Genomic DNA, 8,216 nt, shown 5'->3' with positions numbered 1-8,216 from the left:
ATAAGCTTCATTAACACCAATATAAATATGTGTGAGTTTTCAATAAACTTTGGGATTTGCCATTCACGCATATGGTGTGTCGCATTTCTCCCGCCGTTCACGACAATTCTTCTTCCTTCTGGGCTACATGCAGGATCCCATTCTGTCAGTACCCGAGAGCCAGGATCCACAGCGGAGCTCTTGTCCCTACACTGCTCCCACACGAACGGGGCTGGGCTAGAAAAGTGCTTGTCTTTTTCCTGGGCACTGTCAGCGCTCTTCTAAATAACCACACCACAGCATTGTCAACTCACAAAACCAGGACACGCACCGAGCCCAGCTCACAACCACCCCCAGGACCCAGCCAAGTCAGAAACGTCCCTGCTCTCCAACTGTGTCAGGACAAAAAGATGTCACCGATCTTCCCCTTCCAAGTGGATACTCTTCTTTGCCCCACACTCAAAGGCCGACACCAGATCTTCTGCCCTAACAAACTTTTTCTCTCTCACAGAGCCTGGTAACAAACTTGAAAATGTTGGCCGAGCTCGCAAAACTGTTGGTGGAGAAAGCTCTTTGCTGCCTACAATTTCAATTGCACCCATCAAACTAGAAACGTGCACCCTGCTATCGCCACTTTCCTTCTCAGCTCTAGGTACCACCGTAAGCCTTCAATCTCTCAGAGTCAGGATCCAAATGGGATGGCACCAGGGACTGCTCACACAGTCCCTAAAGCTACAAGGGACAAAAAACCTGTCCTGCAGAGGCCTGGCCTGGCCTCTGCATTGCCACTGACAGTTCAACAACTCGAACCCAGAGAACTGCCTATTGGGAAAAGCCTTTCAATTCACTGAGACCACCCAAAGTGGCCACCCAAACTTTGCCAAAGGGAGGAGGAACTAGAAGCCCATCTCAAAAGAAATGGCATCCCCTCCTCCAAAATCCAAAGCATCCAGGGCCTGATCCTCTACAAAGGTGTCAGACCACTGTTATTGGGCATTACCTGTGCGGGGCACTAGCTAGGCTGCACACCAAGACCCAGCGCAGCTCTTTACCTTGTCCAAAAGAAGTGTGCTGGCAGAATTTCAAGAAGGCTGCCTTGAGAAAGTGGAAAACACATGCCAAATGGATTCTTGCAGGAAGGAGACTGCCTTCCAAAGATGGATACCGACTCCATGATTGTACAAATTGAGTCAGTGCTTCCACACCAAATATGCCAGCATAGAAAGTTGCTGCCGCCCTTAAGCTGCACGACACAGCTTCTTATCTGCACCTCCAACACTGGGGCTAAGTTCTTTCCTTCCCATGAGAAAGCATTGCTGTTCTCCTTCAGGAACTTACCGAGCAAAAGTTGCATACCACGTCCGGTACTGACTCTGTCCAACAATGGCTCCTACACAGAAAGGACCAGGACAGAAATGTCTTGCTGTACTATACCTTCCCACGATACCTTATCATCAGCCCTACCAACATTGCCACCGTATCTTTTACTTCCCAAGCAAGGAAAGGCACTCCAAGTCACTTGGCTTTGCCTTGCCTCCAGTACCATGCCTAGTTTTCCTAGCCTACCCTACCCTAGCTTTGCTTGCTTGCCTATGTCTGCCTTGCCTAGCCCTTCCAATAACTTCCTGGCTTTGCTTTGCCTTGTCTACCACTCTTTGCCTTGCCTTCCATGCAGGTAAGGCAATGCAAAGCAAGTGTAGGCAATTGTAGGCAAGTCAAGGGACAGGTTGGCAAGACTGAAGCCATGAGGGGAAAGCAAATGGAGTGGTAGGTGAGACAAGTGCCAGAAGTTAGAGGCAAGGCTGGGCATAGGAGGTAATGGTAACCGGAAGGGCTAGGCAAGGCCAAGCCCTGTAGGAAAACTGCAGGCAGGTCAAATGTGAGGCATGGGTATGCAAGGGAATGCAGAGCAATGGAGAATGAGCAGGGCATGGCAAGGAAACTGGTTGGTTGCCCAAAGCAAGGCAAGTGGCAGGTCCGTTCAAAGATTGCTGGTACACAAAAGCGGCCCGGACGGACCGCTCTGTCCAGCCTTGATCTTGCATGGGTCATGTCTAATCTGCACCTAAGACACTTGGGTTGCCTGCTTTCCTTTGTATGCCAAAAGAACTGTCATTCTGCCCCTGAAGCCCAAGGGTGAAAGATGAACTTTGTGTCCAAAATTCAAGGCATGTAAGCATAGATGTCAGAAGAAAGCTGTCAGGACAGATAGGTGTGCTTGCACGTGGCCTCCTCCAGGCTTCTTCTCACAAGCTCCTGAAACGCTGGGCCTTGAGAAAAAATAGCCAGTGGAAGCCTGGAGAATCCTAGGAGAAGCAGGCAGGGCAATGCATGTTGAAGAGATTCCACAAAAAGAGAGGTGGTGAATTCCAGGTGGGGGACTGGTGAGCAAGGTAATGCAAGGCAAGGAAGGGGTTCAAGGACAAGGCCAGACAAGTGGTGGCTTTGCCAGGCAACACAAAAGAGAGGGAGACAAGGCAATAAGAGTCCTAGAAGGAGAAGGAAATGAAAGATTGGAGCTGGACAAATGGGAAGGAAAAGAAGGATAGGTGAGCAAGTCAATACAAGGCACTGGGTTGGTATGAAGGGCAAGGGAAGGACATGCATGGGTCAGGAAGGCAAGGGAAAAGAAAGGAATTGTCAGCAATGACAAGGAAATGCAAGATTGGGTAGGAAAGGCAAGGCAATGTGGGGGAGGGATAGGCAACACAATGGGTATCTTAACAGGAAATGTCCATGCACAGCAAGGCCGAAGGAGAAGTGGTAGAGAGGTCAAGCTGGGAAATAGGTGAGTGTGTGCAGCTAAGAAAGAAAGAAAGAAAGTGCGTAGCTCTCGTGTCTGTCTGTGTGTGTGTGTGTGTGTGTGTGTGTGAGTGAAGTTTGCAGGATGTAAAGCAAAGAAAGGTGTCTCTTGATTGTGGAGTGAATGGATGTTTTTGAACGTAAGTGGCAAGGTCCAAGCAACCTTTTCATCCTGGTACATCTGTGTCTGTGAGACATAGTCAGAAACGTCTCCTTTTAGATTCAGACTGCAAGCAGGACACAGAATGTGACTGTGTTAATAGCTGAGCAGGAAAGCACATCACATCAGCATGTTTCAACAGAAGCAGTTAGTGCGAGAAGGAGATGGACGTGTGGGACTCCAGCAATGTGGCAATGCACTCAGCTGAGAAGCAAAGTGCAATGCCTCGGTGTATGCTCTGAAAATAAAAAGCTGCAAGGAAAAAGCAAGGGGACAGGCCAGTGAAATCTTTCTGTCCTGGCACACTGAGCTGTTTGAAGGTGAACCTCTGTTTGGTTTCACTAAGGACTCGGAGACATGGGGAGGATGTGCTTGTCCATGTAGCTGAGAAGGAAAGTGAGAATCACCGGTACGTTTGGCAGAGTTTGTAGGCTGCGAGGAGAAGGTGAGGGCCAGGCCTGGCTTCTGGCTGTGGCACTTGTTGCAAGGAAGAAGCTGCTGGATGGTTAAGCTTTTGGGGATCTGCAAGAGTGAAAGACTACGCTGGTACCTCATAAAATTAATGCTTGTTGATCATCTGGCTGAATCTATGACATAAACCAGAAGTGAAATTTCCCCCCATTTCCCTCAGTTTTTTCACCTTTTCATCCAACAGCCTGGGCCTTTTTGAAGCTGCTGTCAAACGCCTTGCCTTGGAAGCTAGAAGTATCTCAGTTCACCTGCTAAGAAACACGGGAAAGAGCTCAAGTCAATTTCAGAATTGCCCTGAGCAGAGCTGGTGTTTCGGTACCGTAAATTTCCATTGCGAATATGTGCAAAAATCACCATTTTATTAGGCAAACAGTTGAAATACACTAGCAGCTTCATCTTCTTGTCGCTGCAGTCCTTGGAAGTTTTGCTATTTACTGAAACAGGAAACAGGTCAAACACGAGAAGCTTAAGAATCCAAGCTCACTGCCATTGTACAAATAGCACAAACTTGATGAATTCAAGTTACCATTGTAACATACAGAATGGCTCTATTCAAGAAAATGGATGTGTCGTCCTTCACGGGGGCAGAAAACCTTGCTACCACGTGAACTCTGGGAGTAATCCATCATGCCTCAGTGTGCTGTGGCTGGTCAGAGAGCTACACGATGGGTCTCTTTGCCTATGGCACTCTCAGGGCTCAAAGCTGCACATAAACTCCCCCTCCTTACAGACACGCTAGTAAAGCCCACCGAAAATGCCGTTCTCCAGACAGCTTACTGAAACCAGCTAGGAGTTCCCAGCATCACGCTGGGCACTTCTGTCCACAGATGGCTTTGCTTTTAATGAACCAGAACAGAGCTGCGTTTTTCTAGTCTTTAGCTCTACTAAGGTATTTGATGTAACATGGCGAGAAAAAATCTCTTTCGACAATGATAATAACAGAGGGGATAATGTACCTTTTGCTGCTATCTCCTTCTGCTGCTCCATTTTGCTTGCTTTGTTATTGCTTTCTGTCAAAGAAACGCCAGCAAAATCCCTCATCAAGTCCTGCTGTGAAGACAGACTGCCAGAAAGGTAGAGAAACTTTGAACCTTTCCAAGACCCTTGTAGCACATGTCTTGGTCAATTGGTATGCAGCTCCTTTCTTCCAGCAGGACTTTTTTGCACCGTTAGCGCACATTGAACTGAATCCAGTACAAAAGCAGTGAATAGAGGAACTTTTCTTTTCATTGGAATGGTGATAAAAATGCATATCCAATAAAAGCATTTTAGAGCAGCAGGAAGATTTTCTATGTAGCTAGCAAATCATAAAAAGATGCATATTTACCGGTGGGGTTCCTCTCGGAATTTCAAAGAATTCCAGACAGAAAACACAGCTTAGTAAACTGCAAATCTAAATCACAGTATCTAGAAAGGTGACATGAAAAAGAGCAAGAGGAAGAAAACCAAAAAGAAAACCAAAGGAAGCCAGAAATAAGGCACAACCTCTCCTCCTTCTCCGCTTACTACAGTACCTTAGAAGTACCTGTGAGTGTCCTAACAGTCACATAAGTAGAAAACTGTGCCAAGAACAATTGTGGAAACTGGAAAACCCTGCGATCCGAACAGAAACATAGGGTTTGCTTTCACGACGATTAAATCTGCATGCAATGCGTACAGTAAGGGGATGTTTTGTATATTCAAAAACAATTCAAAAATATTTCCAAATCGAAGGGGCTGCTTTTTATTTCTTTTGAATTACTTGGTTAAATATGGTGCACGTTAAAATACTGCAGAGATGTGGTTCATTTTACAATGCCAACTGCAAAGGAGGGAAGCATTTTGTGTGCTTAAGAAAGCAAAGTATTGGAGAGTGTTTTTGTTACTTCTTTGGAAGGTTAGAATATGCGTAAAAGATGCTAGCTGGGGACTTACAATTAATGAATTATTTACTGTCAGTAGGTCAAATGACATTAGCTTTCAAAAAGGAAAAGGAGTCTTATTCCACGTGCCAATTTTAAAGTAGATTAATAAGCCTTCAGCAGAATATGGATATGAAGAGGGATATGACATGAAAGGGTAAGCAACACTGGTGACAGCAAAAGGCTTACCTGCTTCACACAAATACAGGAGATAAAATACTGTTTTTTCACAAACATTGCTATCCAGAGCTTTCCTTGAAAAGTTTCAATGCCAATCATGACAGTAAAATTCTGAGTGACAGTAACATTCACTCTATCATGAATAAAATTTACTCAATCATGACAGCAAAATTTGCTCAATGAGGAGTAAAATTCTTAGTGTAAGCGAAGTACCTTAAGCAAAGGGTAGCTCAAGCATAACTGGCATTTGATGTCAACAAAGGCAACTTGGCCTGCACGTGTCACATCTACTGCATTCAAAAGCTTACTCTGTCTCAGATTTCCTTTTGAGGGATACCAAGGCAAGCCGTTAAACGGCATGAAAATGATGACTTAAAGGAGGATATATTAGAAGCATGGAATAATGGTTAATGTTCTTTTCCTTCCAACTGCTTTGTTTGCCCGTTTAAATTTTTTAAGTCCTTCCTGGTATCACCGTGGTAGCAGTGCAGCAAGTGTTTGGTTGTAAGCTGTCCATATTGCCAGCTTCTGGACTGCCTTCAGAAAACTTCCCACTGGTTTTGTATAGAAATCACAAGCAGTAGAGATGACAAAGACTGCAGAAACCTTCTCATCTCCTTCTAGAGCAGGAGCGTGTCTTTGACCCACTCTTAACTAGACAACTTTCATCAGTCATGAGAGAGTCTCATGTTCAAGAGCTAAGCAATGACAGCTGTAAATGACAAAAAGCACACTGATATTTTCTTGGGACTCCAGCACAGAGCAATGAAGGAGCTTGAATTCACCTTCTTGGAAAGTTTTAAAATGCACATGAAGTTGAGGAGAGGAGCTAAGCCATGGTAACTTTTGTTGAGTATGTCTGCGTAGACAGAGTTTCCATCACCGCAGAAGGAAGGAATGTCATTTAACCCACATAATCATCTCTAGCTGCTAAGCTGCGCTTACTGCAGATTATCCACAACATATTTTACGGGGTGAGCTTTTATGTGTAATCCCTGAGTAACATTCCAGAGAGAAGTATTTTGGAGGGGGGGAAAGCCCAACTCTTAACTGTTTCAAATAATGGTTACATTTGAAAGTCAAAAAAGATGTAAAACCTTTCTTTCCTAGACCTATTACCAGCACAAACTGTACCAGAATTTACGACGCTTTTATTATGGCAGCATAACTCTACCGTGGACGCTCTCGCTCTGGACTATTCCTTAAGAAACAAAGTCCCCGAGAGAACTAAAACAAAATTAGCCAAAAATATTGGGCTGGATGATTTCAAAGGCTATGTACTAAAGGCCAAACACTTGTAATAATAGTAATGAGTGGACTAAAAGTTAAAGCATTACTCAGTTCAAAGATATCTTGTTCTCACAGAAGACTGTAAAAAAACTCTATTTTTCTGGGTCTGTTTTGTGCATTTAGATGTACCTTCTACTCCTTTCCACTGTCTGCAAATGTTTATGACAAGGTTGGAGGACCTCATGTAACCTTCTAGAAGTAAAGAAAGACAAGCCAGTCAAGAAAGGCAAAATTGTTAATGGCAGGTGGAAAGAGGGAGGCCAAGAATAGAAAACAAAAGAACAATAATAATTAAACGCCCTCCCTGTCTTCTGTGAAAAGTAAAGGCACAGACAAGAAAGAACAACTGCAAAATTCTCACGAGAAAAACGCACTTGATCTGGCTCAAGTATTTTGGGCTACATTTCTTGCTGTTTTCTCATGCCAAACATCTTAACCATTGAAGGTGTCCCTTTTCTCTTTCTGGAATACAGCTAGGAAGATGGCTGTGTCATTGCTGTCAAGCTGTTATTCTCGGAGGTGTCCAGTTCAAAGTCCTAGATGAACTGCTTTGCTCTGTCTCTTTAATATGGCATGACTTAACCACTTACAGTTTCAGCAGCTGAACTTGCCCAGCCCTACAATTCTTTAATCTTTGAATGGTTATATTAGCTCCTTGGCAACTGGCATTTGTAAGTCCATGCAACTGTGCAGAATTTGCACGATGAGATGATGCCAAATGAGTCATGGCAGTAGATTAACTAGGACATGCAAAGCAGAGAGGAGGGAATGAGAGCACAAGAAGAGGGTACAATCTCCTTTTTTTCTGCAACAGGGCTAACACCGTAGAAATCAAAAGGAACACAAATCCTCCTAGGGGTAGTTCTTGCAAAAAACAAAGACTTCTTTTTGTGTTCACAGATCACAGCAAAATGCGGATGACAAAACCAGGCCATTAAGTCACATGCAGTATGAAGCAGTATGAAAGAGGAAAGCAGCTGAGAGCCTCAACCCTGCTGAGTAGTCTCAGTATTCTTCTCGACATTAGCAGAAATTTGAAATGAGTCTCTGAAAATTACAAAGGAGGCAGAAGAAAAGGGAGCAATGACTCCTCTGGCATAGTGTTTCCTAACAGGGATCTTCAAAATGTAAAGATTGTATCATCCTTTCAACTGAAGGAAGGTATTAAAACAACAGGAAGGAAATGGCATCACATGCTAGAAAGACTCTGGGCAGTGTACTTCTAGACAGAAAGGCCACTGATGGAAAACCGACTAAACTGGCACCAATGCAGCAGCATTGTATTAAAGCCCAAAAATACCCACCGCTTCACTCTTTGCCATTCCGTTCATATGGACACAGCAGCTCTGCAACATTCCTACTGATCATCTCCTTGGCAAACTGGGAGTGAGGGTCCCTAGTGATGCAGAGTCCCCAGGCAGGTGCAGAGGAGA

The sequence above is a fragment of the Agelaius tricolor genome, unplaced genomic scaffold, assembly GCF_023055355.1.
Source record: "Agelaius tricolor isolate 1412-34295 unplaced genomic scaffold, bAgeTri1.0.p SCAF_52, whole genome shotgun sequence".
Taxonomy (NCBI): Eukaryota; Metazoa; Chordata; class Aves; order Passeriformes; family Icteridae; genus Agelaius; species Agelaius tricolor.
This window is presented reverse-complemented; position numbering follows the sequence as displayed.